We start from the raw sequence: 12,560 nt of genomic DNA, 5'->3' as shown, positions 1-12,560 counted from the left end.
CTGCTTGTGTCCACTGGAGCCCTGGACTCCCGCCGCCTGCATTTGGGCGCTGTGGTGTATCGGGAGCCAGCAGAGGGCTCACTCCCTCGTCCTCCTCCCTCCCCAGGAAGTGTTAAGTCGCTCAGTTGTGTCCAACTCTCTTTGACCCCAGAGTAGTCCACCAGGCTCCTCTCTCCATGGAATTCTCCAGGCAAGAATACTGGAGTGCGTAGTCATTTCCTTCTCCAGGGGATCTTCCTGACCCAGGGATCAAACCTGGGTCTCCTGAATTGTAGGCAGATTCTTTACTGTCTGAGCAGAAGAATGTAGAGCTGGGAAGGGGAACAGGGAGAAGCTGTCCTCTTGAGAATCGCTCCAGCCTCACCAAGACTGGAAAATAGATGGCAAGATGTTACAGAAAGAAAACTCCCAGAGAGACACACATGCACACAGCCAAAATAAGTAGCTCCCACAATTGGCCCAGTACGTTTGCAGTCACAGACAAAGTTGTGTGTCAGAGCTCTGAGATGACCTCTCCAAGGTCACCAGACCTGAAAGGCCAGAGCTGGGACTGAAACCTGAGGCTGTGGGCCCCTGGGATGCAGCACCTTGAGGCGCATCCATCCATCTATCCATCCATCCATCCGCAGATCTAGCCTGTCTCCACTTTTCCACTCAGCACACACAGACCACCTGCCGTTTGCCGGTCCCCTCACAACACTCACAGTTTGCAAAGCTGATGTGATCACAACAATTTCTTTAAGTAGTCATGTTTGTAGTCAGGACTGAGCTTGAATTCCAAGTTTTCCACTTCCTGAATGACCTGGATCTAGGTACTTAATTTTTTTGAGCATCCCTAAAAACGAGAATAAAGAGGACATATGCTGATGCGAATTGGTGATGATTTAAAGGGCTTCCCTGATGGCTCAGATAGTAAAGAATCTGCCTGCAATGTTTTATGGACAGCGCCTGACCTGGAGAAAATGCCCACGCAGATGATCTTTAACATTGAAAGATTTTTGTCCAAAGCGGAGCACCTGAGTGGAATACTGCAGTCAACCAGCAGATGGCAGCCTCCCCCGGCTTTAGGAGAGCGCTTCCTTGTGGATGTGTTGATGGGGCTAGAGGCTCCCAGACTCACAGGACACTCTCAGGAAAACTCCTTCTCTGCTATCACTCTAGTCCCTTTTTTCAGGAGAGGTTCACACCCAGTCCAAGGCAGCAAGGCACGGCAGGTGCCCCTTCTGCCCTCGCCTCCCCCTCTGCTACACAGAGCCTCCCATCAACAACCACAAACCCTCTTGCTCATCACCTCTTGCAAAAGTACACTGTGTGGGGAGATGGGCAGAACAGGGTGGGGACAGGGAGGGAAGGCTATGGCCCGTGTGTCCAGTCCCCACTCAGATTCTGCCAGGACCCCTGGCGAGGACCCCACTTCCCTGGCATGCATCCATATGTATGGATGTCCCATCACTAATTTACTTTTGTGTGCTAATCCCCAGTCACTGCTTGTGAAGGCCAAATTCACGTTTTCTACTTCCCTATGCCTTTGGTTTGTCCCAGGCCTTGCAGCTGCAAGCCCTTGCAGAATTCTATTCTGTCCTCCTTCCTGACTGCTTCTCCCTGCAGACAGAGGGAGGCTCATCTAGACTGCAGACTAACACCTGTTGCCCTTAGTCTCTACTGTTTTACTTTCTCTTAGCCTCTAAAGCCTGGTTTAGACAGCAATCGCTCCAGACTACCCTGAGCCGCTTGGGAAGTGTTGAAAAGGAAGCCAAGGACCCTCTGTCCCAAGGCCTGGCCCCCCAGAGCCATCCTCCTGAAATGCTGAGTCATGTTCTTCTGCTTAAAAGCCTCCAGAGCTCACCTTCCTTCTTAGAGCAGAGCCAAGGTGTCACAGAGGTCTTCGAAGCCCTGAGTGATCTGTGTCCTGATACTTCCCTGGCCTCAACTCCTTTATCCTGATCACAAGACGCTCTGACACCCTGGCCTCCTGCTCTGTGAATCCAGCAATCAGCAATCGCTCTCCCACTGCAGACCCTTGGCCTGGAATGTTCCCCACCCACCCAGGCATGGCCCACTGGCGCACGTCCTTCAGGCATCCTCCCAATGTCATCTTCTCAATGAGCCTTTCCCTCATCTCCTACATAAACACACACGTGCTCTTCCATCCCCAGGACTCTATTTTTCTCCATAGCATGTATTTCCACTGGACAAGCTACTGGTCTACTTACTTGTGTGTATGTTTTCCAGAAATCAAGCTTCATGACAACAGGGCCTTCAGATTCATTTTCCCTCTGCTGTATTTCAGGACCTAGAATGGAGCCTCTTCCGTTGTTTCTCAGTCATTACATGCTAACAGAATGCATGATCAGACCTCGGAGGAGGGGTCTTTAAGCCTCATCTCATTTTGCTATTCAGCTCACTGGCTTTGTTCCCAGATCATCATTGTGGAAACAAAGAAATTCAGAAAAGAAGCAACTTCTCCCAAGTGGCCAGGCAGTCAATATGGATTCAAACTCAGTTCCCATTCACCCACCTTGTCACCTCACTGGGTCAGATTGTAATGACAGGATTTTAAAAAACAGAAAAGGAACTGCTCTATCAAGAGCCCCAGACAGCAGCCTCTCCTGTGACTATGGGATGAGACTGTCTCACAGCCAAGGAGGGAGAAATCCAGTAGGACATTCAGAGGAAAAAAAACCACCATAAATATCAGTCATTTCAAAGACAGAGCACTATACGTGCCCCGTGAAAGTGACTTCTCCAGGGACTTTCCGCACATGTGGCCTCTTGGAGAGCATCCTCCAATTTTGGACAGAGGCCCCGCCACTCCACCACACTGAGAACCCTCCTTTCTCAAGGGCTGATGGGCAGTGAGCAAAAGCAGCTGACCTCTCAAGTTTTTTTATTTACAAGCATTAACTTTGAAGGGTTACTAAAATAATAGAAAGAAAGAAAGGGAATTTTCCAGGTATGGCTGGAACATCACTGAATTGAATTGACTTAGGTGTGGGTACAAAAGCTTATCCAAAAGTGCCTCTGCTTTCCAGAGCAAAATGGGGCCTGGATTACCCCCAATTACCTCAATGCCCCAGGGGCACTGAGTGTCTCTGTAGCTATACTTTCCCACAATCAAGGACTTCTAAGCAATTGGCAGAAGGCAGAGTGGAGCAGGTCCCAGGTGTTCAAACAGAATTTGAGAGAAAAGGACAGAGCAGACCCAGCTCAGTGGAGGCAAAAGACTGCACTCAACCTGGACACCCTTCAGGTGAGCATTAGAAGCAGCTTTGAAAAGGCATGCACCTCCATCCCAAATCCCAGTTCAAAGCAGCAAAGGGCTTCCAACTCAGTTAGCTCACAGGGTTAGCTTCAGAGCAAGCGGAGAATTCCATGAGGGCATGGTGTTCACATCTGTAGGACATAGAACTTCAACACAGCAGCTGCACAATTATGGTTTGTTTATTAAGAAATCAATGTATAATAAGGGCTCTTCCCCAGCGGTTAAGGGGTAAAGAATCTGCCTGCAATGCAGGAGACTTGCAGGAGATGCAGGTTCAGTCCCTGTGTTGGGAAGATCCCTTGGAGAAGGAAATGGCAACCCACTCCAGTACTCCTGCCTGGAAATCTCCATGGACAGAGGAGCCTGGTGGGCTACAGTCCATGGGGCGGCAAAGAGTCACTCACGACTGAGGAACAACAGCAAATTTATAATAGCTGCCTGGAGTTATTGGGAAGGAGGGTGCGGTCACAAACAGGCCCATTGGAAAAGGCTGCACTCAACTAACAGATGTTTCGTGAATATATTTGTCTTATTTTTTTTTCTTAATTTACTCTTGGCTATTCTGGGTCTTCACTGGTGCTCAGGCTCCTCTCTAGTTGCAGTGAGCAGGCTTCTCACCGCATCTTGTGGCGCACAGGTTCCAGGGTGTGGGCTCAGCAGTCGTGGTGCATGGGCTTTATTGCCCCTCGGCCTGTGGGATCTTCCAGGACCAGGGATCGGAACTCATGTTCCCTGTATTGCAAGGTGGATTGTGAACCACCGAACCACTAGAGAAGTCCCAATCAATCTTTCAGCTTTTGAATGCTGCATATAGAGACAATTGGGATTGTGAGAATTCTAGAATCCCCAGCTCTTTAGACAAAGGAAAATGGAAGAGCTCCCGCTCACTGCAACAAGGGAGAGACCCTCTGTTTCCAACTCTCGAAGGTCTGTCATGGGAAGGACAGAGCAGACTTACTCTGTTAGGTGACAGAAGAAGAATGAGGGCCCAACAGTGAAATCTATACAAGGACAAGTGGCCCTCACATCAGAAAAGAAATTCTAGTGACCAAAGCCATCAGAGAACAGGCAGTCACAGAAGCAGTGAGCCCCTGATGGTGGAGGCATCCTGGGTCTTGGTAGTAGCCAGACATTAAACAGAATAGTGTAAGGTCCCTTTCAGCCCCCAAATGGACTTATTCGGCACCTCTGGTTCAGCTACAAGGTATCTAGACTATTTCCACTCCAGGCTTTCAGGCTCCATCCTGAGTCTCTAATACAACAAAAGGAAGGGCTATCAAGAAAGAGTTAAGATACTACGAAACACAGATGTTGGTCTTATGAAGAAGGTGGCCCATTGGGGAGACAGAAGGGGTTAAAAAAAAAAAAAGAAAAATCGTGTTGACTGGCCCTTCCTCCAGGGAACACCATGGTGGGGGAGCTATATTTGCAAGCCGGCAACACTACAAACCTCCTAAGAATTCTGGGTTTAATTAGTTTCTCCAAAGCCAGCTCCTTATAGAAAGAGAAACCTGCACCCTCAACTCCGACTTGTCGCCAGAGAACCTCACTGCCTCCCCAGGCCAGGACTTTGCTACAAGGGATTGCTTGAGGCAAGATTTCACTTTCTAAACTTCTCTTGGGAAATTACAGGAGGTTTGCTCAGAGACACAGTCTCCATAAAGGAGCTCTTCAGTGTAAAAAGTATTTAACATTATCATTCAGCTCCCTTTCTCAGTTAACACTTCATTCTTTCTTCTCTACTTAACCTAAAAACCAAGAGCATTCAAATAGAATGCAAATGGCTTCATGGACAGAATATAATACATGTTTTTAATACTAAGGCTTGAGATTGATTATAACAAGGCCACTAGGCAAGGAATTAGAAAACGAATTCTACAACCAGACTGCAAATGCGATGAGGGCCTGAATCACTTCTTAGCAGAAATCAGGCATGGAAGACAGAGATGTGCTAAATCGATGAACAAACCGACTGATCGATGGTTTCAACTTCTAGTTCTGCTACAGAACCAGTTATGTGATCTTGGTTAAACTACATAACTTCTCTAAGCCTCGAACGCTTTTAAATCAAAAATAATAACAGCTACCTCAAATGACTACGAGTCCCAGAAAGTGTGTGGCATAGACTTGGTGCTTAGTAAATGGTCTCCTCCTTCTGTTCCCTAGGACCACACTGAACAAGGTGATTGGCTAGTGAGCATCTCCTGGCTGGTGTATAGATTGGGACTGATGTGAATTTTTGCAGTTAATTCAGGAGTAGCAGACAGGCGCGTTCACGTGCCCTAGGTTCAGGCAGCTGCTCCATGGAAGAGTTTGGGGCAGAGGGAGGGAAAGAAATCTGAAATTTAAGTATACGTCTGCTCGGTGAGAGACAACTAACACTCATAATGTGTTTTTCATTTACACAATGATTTTTAATTTAGTATTTCAGCTCCGAAAAGCAAAGTCCCTGAATCTTCCAGAGGAGTCACGTATGATTCACACATTTGACAGCTTTTCATTAGTAAAACTGGATACATGGCCATAGTAAACTCCACTCAGAGTCATTTATATGTAAGGGAACCACATAATAGATTCCTATTGTGTCTGGTCCCCCCCCCCGCCCCCGCCTCCAATGAGTTCATTGCTGCAAATGAATGTGTACCTGAGGTTGTGATCAGGAAGAGAAACATATGTCATCTGGCATGTTCCCTCACTGTCTAAACTGTGACTAAACTAAAGACAAGTTCATTGGCCACTATTCAAATCATCACAGCTCAGGTCTGAAGCATAATCTACTCCTTCTAGATCCTTCCTGTTTCCTCTTGCAGCCCAGTGACTCACTCTGGCTTCTGTTTAACCCACAGGTAGGTAGGCTTAGTTGCTAAGTTGTGTCTGACTCTTGCGACCCCATGGACTGTAACCTATCAGGCTCCCCCGTCCATGGGATTTCCCAGGCAAGAAAACCAGAGTGGGTTCCCATTTCCCTCTCCAAGGGATCTTCCCGACCCAGGGATTGAACCTAGGGGCCCTGCACAGCAGGCAGATTCTTTACTGATGGAGCCACCGGGAAGGATCACAAATCTCTCTGCAGAAAAGTAAGAGAGAAGACAACTAAAATGAAAACGTGCACACCAGCTCCCAACATGGGTTCCTCTAATTTGAAAACAATACCTGATTTCTCTCCCTCAAATTCACCATCTTTAAATGAGTGATGATGCCAAAAATAATATCATCAAACAATTGAGACAGCTCTAGATATATGCCAAGTACTATTGTAAGTGCTTCTCAGGTAGAAACACATGTAACTTTCACACACACACACACACACACACAAATCTTAGGAGATAAATAATGCCAGTATGTCCATTATCCAGAGGAGGAAACCGAGACACAGAAAGATTCAAAAATACACTCTTGAGGCAGTGGTTTACTTAAAGCAATTAAGATTAAAATGGAACAATTTAACTTAGAACCTCATCATCCAGGAATCATGAAGAAGGCTGTGGACATAGTCTGTCCTCTGTATCTATAGCTCCATATTCCCAGATTCAGTCAACCACAGATCCAGCAGTACATATTTATTGAAGAAAAAAAAAATCCCTCTATACAGGAGGTGAACAGTTCAAACTGATGTTGTTCAAACACTTGATACACTGCCAAGGCTGGCCATGCAGCCGGCCCACACAGTAGACCCTGGTTTTAAGGGTACAGAGTAAGTCTTTCCTCTACCACTCAAGCTTCACTCTCAGGAACTGCAGAACCCGACTGTACAAACAATGAAAGAGGTTGTTGGTTGTAACTGAGTCAGAAGGGAAGAAGATCCATACACGTAAGGGCCCGCAACCCACTGTTTTCTCTGCCTACCAGGCCAACACATTACTCTGCAGGCTTAACTTGAGGCCTGTCCCCCAGTGTGGGGAATTGAGACTGGGGTCTCGAGGTCATTGAGAAGGGAATGCCTGAGCTGGCCTAGGGAGGTGTGACCGCTCTCATCTGGGGCTTGGCCAACTCTGGTCACTAGAGGGCAGGGCCCTGCGCTTCTGCACTCCAGAATGCTAGGGGCCACTTAGGCCACTTCCCCTTTGGACCAAGACTCAAAGAGAGACTCTTTCCCGGTCTTAAAATCCCATCACCTTCAGGGTTTCAAAATGACCTGCAGGATAGAAGTGTGTCTTCACTGAGGTGTGTACACATATCGTCACTTCTTCCAACCTTGAATGACATCACTGGTGTGGTCACACTGGGGGAGACAAACCCAGAGCTGGGAAACTGACCTTCAAATGACAAAGCAGAACTAGGAGGTACATCCTGTCCTTCCCCAAGAGACTCCTGCACGCCTGGCACTGTCTGTGGAAATAACACCGGACCTTCAGTCTCCTCCTGAGTTCCCACTTCCTACTACTGCCTGGTGAGTTTTTGCTAGGTGCTTCCCTCGCCTGCGTTCCTGACCCTGACATTTCCCACCCCTGTATCTGACAATCAGTCAAAGCTTCAGCACCCCTTTGGCACCTTCTCCCTGGACCAGCACTGACATTTGACTCCTAGTTTTCTGTAAAGATGAAGAAGGAAATGGCAACCCACTCCAGTATCCCATGGACAGAGGAGCCTGGTGGGCTAGTCCACCACGGACACGGCTGAAGCAACTTAGCACACACACACACTTCTGTAAAGAGGGTTTCCCAGGTGGTGCTCCTAGTAGTAAAGAACCCATCTGCAAATGCAGGAGACATAAGAGACATGGGTTCAATCCCTACATCGGGAAGATCCCCTGGAAGAGGGCATAGCAACCCACTCCAGTATTCTTGCTGGGGGAACCCCACGGACAGAGGAGCCTGGTGGGTTACAGTTCATAGGGGTGCAAAGGGTCAGACACGACTGAAGTGACCCAGCACGTGTGCGCTTTTGTAACCACCCCAACCCAGGCCTGCTGCAGGCCTTGTGTGAACCTGTCCCCACACCCAGACAACCTATCTAGGCTAATAGGTGTTCAGCTCCACTGGCCAGTCTGCCAGAGAAGGGTCTGGAAGGAAAAATGGGGAGAGGAGTAATCACCTTCAGCCGGGCACCTTCAGATAGGAGGCTAGGAAAGCCCCTTCCGAGAAGGTGACTTTTGAACCTAGACCATTAGAGTGAGCAGGGCATGGGCGGGGTGGAAGGCCCCGAGTGAGAAGCCGCTTGCTGAGCTGGCTCCAGCGGACTCTGCCTGTATCCGACATCCTCCCGGCTATCAGGGTGGCTACAGTGGGCATCTGTCCTTCAAGCACTTGCCTCTAAGTCTCCCCACCCTCTGCCCCAGGGCTTTCTTCAGAGCCTGGGAAGCCTTCTGAGGTCTAACTCAGGGATGTTTCCAAAGTGGGAGATAGGACTGCCCTGGGAAGTTTTGACACCCCCAGTGGGATGAAGACAGCGCTACAACCTCTCCATCCCCGGGACAATTTGAAGGCGCAACCAGCAAGGCTTCTCACAGGAGCCCCAGCGGGATGGAGCCACAGCTGCCCATAGCAAGAACTGCAGACCACAGCCCGCGCTGGTCCGCCCTGCCACATCCTGCCCACACCCTCACGCCTATATCCCGGGACCAGATGCAGAGCTGTCCTCTCAGGCTCGGCCCCAGGCCTGCTCAGGGTGGCTGTAATGAGGAGCAGGAGGGCCATCTCAGACCAGGTCCGTGAGCTCGACATGAGCTGGACCGTGAGCGGGCCGTGGGGAGGCTCTTGATTTCAGGCTGAGCCGCCCAGCGGTCAGGATGGAGGAGCCCCGCCGCCCGGGAACCAGCCCACCAGCCCTAGGGCGGCAGTGGTGGCTGGGGGGTGGGGGGGCCTGCCTTGGCTGGATCCGCTGAGAAGCCCGCTGAGATGCAGGGAAGGAATTGGGACAGACAGGGAGGGGACACTGAGGCAAAAGTCCGCTTATTGAAATGGGGCCACCCGGGAAGCCACAAGGTAACGTTCTGACTCAGCCCTTATACAAGTGCCCAGAACTCATGTCTCTAGCAGGTTGGACATGGCATAAAAAGAACCGCAGCTTTCCTGACAGCCGCCTCTTTTCACTGTGCTCAGCGGTTTTCACAATGAGACTCTTTGGTTCTCATAACGGCCGTGTAAGGCATTCTCCCTGTGGTGTAGATGAGGAGAGTGAGCCCGCTGAGCGCTACAACCTGAGACTCTGGATTCCCAATTCCATGCAGCAGGCCAACCAACTACCCTCCCAGCCTCCAAGGGCGGGCAGCCCGGCTTCAAGGTCAACCACTGCCCCCGCGGCTGTAAGCTTGATGGCTCCAGGTGGCAGGGGCGGCTAGAGGTGGGAACTCATTGCCTGTGTCCACATGCACACACACAGCACACGGACATACGCATCTGGGGAGAGATGACCCCCTGTGCCTCAGATGCGGCGGGGGTGACCGTGCCCGAGGCGGTCACACGGCAGCTGTCTTTCCATCCATGAGTGAGGTTTCTCAGATCTCCTTTCAGGGTCTGAAGTAAAGAGGTTCCAGGTCAGGGTGGACAGGCTGCTGAGTTCTCTGTCACTTGGAGAAGAAACCACAGCCATGCTTCCATATTCAGGGCACATGCCCGTTTATAAAACTTATTCCCGGGCTTGAAATCTCAGGGCTGCAGGTGGGAAGAACAGGCTGCGTGGTCCCCATTCCTGAGAGGAGTGAACAGGATCAAGGGCACTGAGAGGCAGGCCGGTGTGGTTGAAATACTAGCCCTTGGCCAGCAACACCTCCTCCAGCCCTGCTTTGCCCCTAACTGGCCGGGACTCACAGCTCCCTCTGCTCACCTTGGACACTGACATTGCAGGCTGGGGGTGGGAGACGGAAGAATCTGCAGATGAAGGAGCCTGACTCCCCCAAAAACCCCAGAGAGCGGAGACCAAGCCCACCCAGCAGGAGCATCAGGCCATGATATGATCGAGCCGCAAATCGGAACAGCATTTTCCACCTGGTATCATGGTGTCTGTCGTGACAGTGAGCCAGCCCCTGGCCAGTGCAGTCTTGTGCCGTCAAGACAGCTTTCCCCTCTGACCTGAGTCCAGAGGACTCAGCGTGTGCACCTGGCACTTACAAGTTGGACTTTCCTGCAGGCGTGTTCCCCGGCTTCTGTGGTATCCGCTCCTGCTGCCAGGCCTTTCCCCGTGCCCGTCTGCTTCGGCCCTAAGATCAGTGAGACTGTAAAGCCATTCACCACCCGCTCTCCCCCCGTCAGAGGAGAGCCAAAAGTCAGATCAAAGGGCTCTGGACCTACACGCAGGAGACTGGTATTGACTTTAGCCTGCCTGGCTTCTGATTCACTACGTCACTTGCAGCCTGTGCCCTCGGCTCCTCGGTCTAGCTTTCCCATTATTATGGAAATGACAGGGTCTGCCTCACTGATACCAAAGCATCTTGCTCACATTTTAAATCCTAATATGTATACCCAAGGCCCAAGAGAGAAAGATGTAGGTTCATTAGTCAAAGCTGTGGGATAATTAATGAAGGTGAGTTCCCCAGGCTCTGAGGGAAAAAAAAAAGATTTTGTTGAGGTGGAGAGAACTGTCAGCTGATGCCATGCTGATGAAGGCAAAGGATCAGACCGGCTTCATATTAGCAAGTCTCAGTGTTGGAGAGGTAGAGGAAGAGGGTGGCGGGGCCACAAGCTTCGGGGTCTGGACAGACCTGGGTTCAAATCCTGCCTTCACTCCCAACTGACTGTGATGGCAGGAATTCACGTCACGTCTCTAAGCCTCCGTTTTATCACCTATAAAATGCTATGTCTCAGAAAGTTGCGGTAATTAATTAAAAGAGCTCATTTGAGTAACACATGTTGCAAGTCGTGGCAGGGACTTCCTTTTACTCTCGTCATGCCGGGGTGAGGGAAGAAGCTAGCTTGGGAAAACAGGGCAGTGTTTCCTTCATCCGTGTGTCTGTTCATTTATCTCAACATTCTACGCCAGGAGTGGGCAGTACAGGGATGCCAGCCCACAGCCTCAAGGAATTCAGCACCTGAGGAAAAGACAGACACACGCCCAGGTTATCGAGGGGCCCGTGTGTGAGAACAACCGCATACAAGAAAGCCAGGAGTCCATTTCTGGAAGCATGACATAGAGAGAGAGGCATGTGTGTTGACGGACACATATACCACGCCCCACTTACTTTCAGCGGGTGTGTTCCAAGCCCCCCAGCGCACGCCTGAAATCAGAGGCCATGCGTAACTCTTTACACACGGCGTCTTGTCAGCGTCACGACTCTTGCACTTCGGGCCCATGACGGCAACTTGAACGCAAGTACTGGGACGCCACAATAGTTGATCTGACAATGAATATGTCTACAAAGTGACTAATAGGAGAGACACGCTGGACAAAGGGATGAGTCATATCCTGGCTGGGATGGAGCAGGACAGCGAGAGATTTCATCAGAACGGCGAGCAAATAAAAACATACATAAATTGCTCATTTCTGGAATTTTCCACTTAGTAGTTTTTGGACCATCATTGACCACAGGTAAAGTGAAACTGCAGAAAGTGAAACCACAGGTCACGGCAGACCACCGTACAGAGATGTCCACTGAAATTTGGCTACACGTTTTAAAGTGAGGAAAAAAACAAAATGCCTATCAACGGGAAAGTAAATAAAACATGGCAGCTGAATAACTAGAATCATTAGAATGTAGTCTCATTAAGAGTGAGTGAAAAATGCAGTTATTGAATTATATATACAGTTGGGTACCATCTGGTTGTATTTTAATACACATACACAATATTTTGTATTTTTCATGGATGTGTGCATTTGTATAGACAAAGGTATTTTCCAGTGGACAAGAACACACATCAAACTTGTGAACCTGGTTGCTTCTGGGGAAGACAGGAAGAAAACGGGTCTAGGGATAAGGGTAAAGGGGGACTGTAATTTCATCCGTAGTGTTTCACGTGTGTCTAGAAAACTAGAAACAAATATGACAAGGCCTTAGCATTTGTTACTCTGGATAGTGGTAATGCATGTGATATTATTCTTTATACCTTTCAATATTTATTTTTATTTCTCAAAATAAAAGTAATGGAAGTGTAGCAATGCATTGTGCAAGGAAGAGTGATGGGCGTGTCCCTCCTTCAGTTTGCCTACGCTGACCTTGGAGTGAACATCAGCTTTGAAATGTGTTGCTTTCTCTAACGAACCCAGAGATCTAATCTTCAAGCCAGTGAGCCAGATAAAAATGTGGACTTTAAGTTTTATATAATTTATACTTAATTTGCACCAATAATTGAAATAATAATAAACGCTTTAGAAACTTCTCAGTTTCTCTACAAGAGAAAGGTCCAATCTCTAAAGCGATGGTTTG

The 12,560-nt window shown here is 49.2% G+C and overlaps 1 long non-coding RNA gene across 1 annotated transcript in view; it reads right to left on the bottom strand.

Moving 5' to 3' along the window:
• Nucleotides 1-224: 224 nt before the first annotated feature.
• LOC122431702 overlaps nt 225-12,560 on the bottom strand; it is a 29,484-nt gene continuing 17,148 nt past the window's right edge. Inside the window, exons 3-4 of the long non-coding RNA XR_006266601.1 lie at nt 705-835; nt 225-369 (exon numbers count right to left, since the gene is read on the bottom strand). This is a non-coding gene — a long non-coding RNA (uncharacterized LOC122431702). The remainder of the gene's footprint in view (nt 370-704; nt 836-12,560) is intronic.

This window comes from Cervus canadensis, chromosome 30, assembly GCF_019320065.1.
Source record: "Cervus canadensis isolate Bull #8, Minnesota chromosome 30, ASM1932006v1, whole genome shotgun sequence".
NCBI lineage: Eukaryota > Metazoa > Chordata > Mammalia > Artiodactyla > Cervidae > Cervus > Cervus canadensis.
Note: the sequence above shows the minus strand (reverse complement) of the source record. Positions and strands in the feature narration are given on the sequence as shown.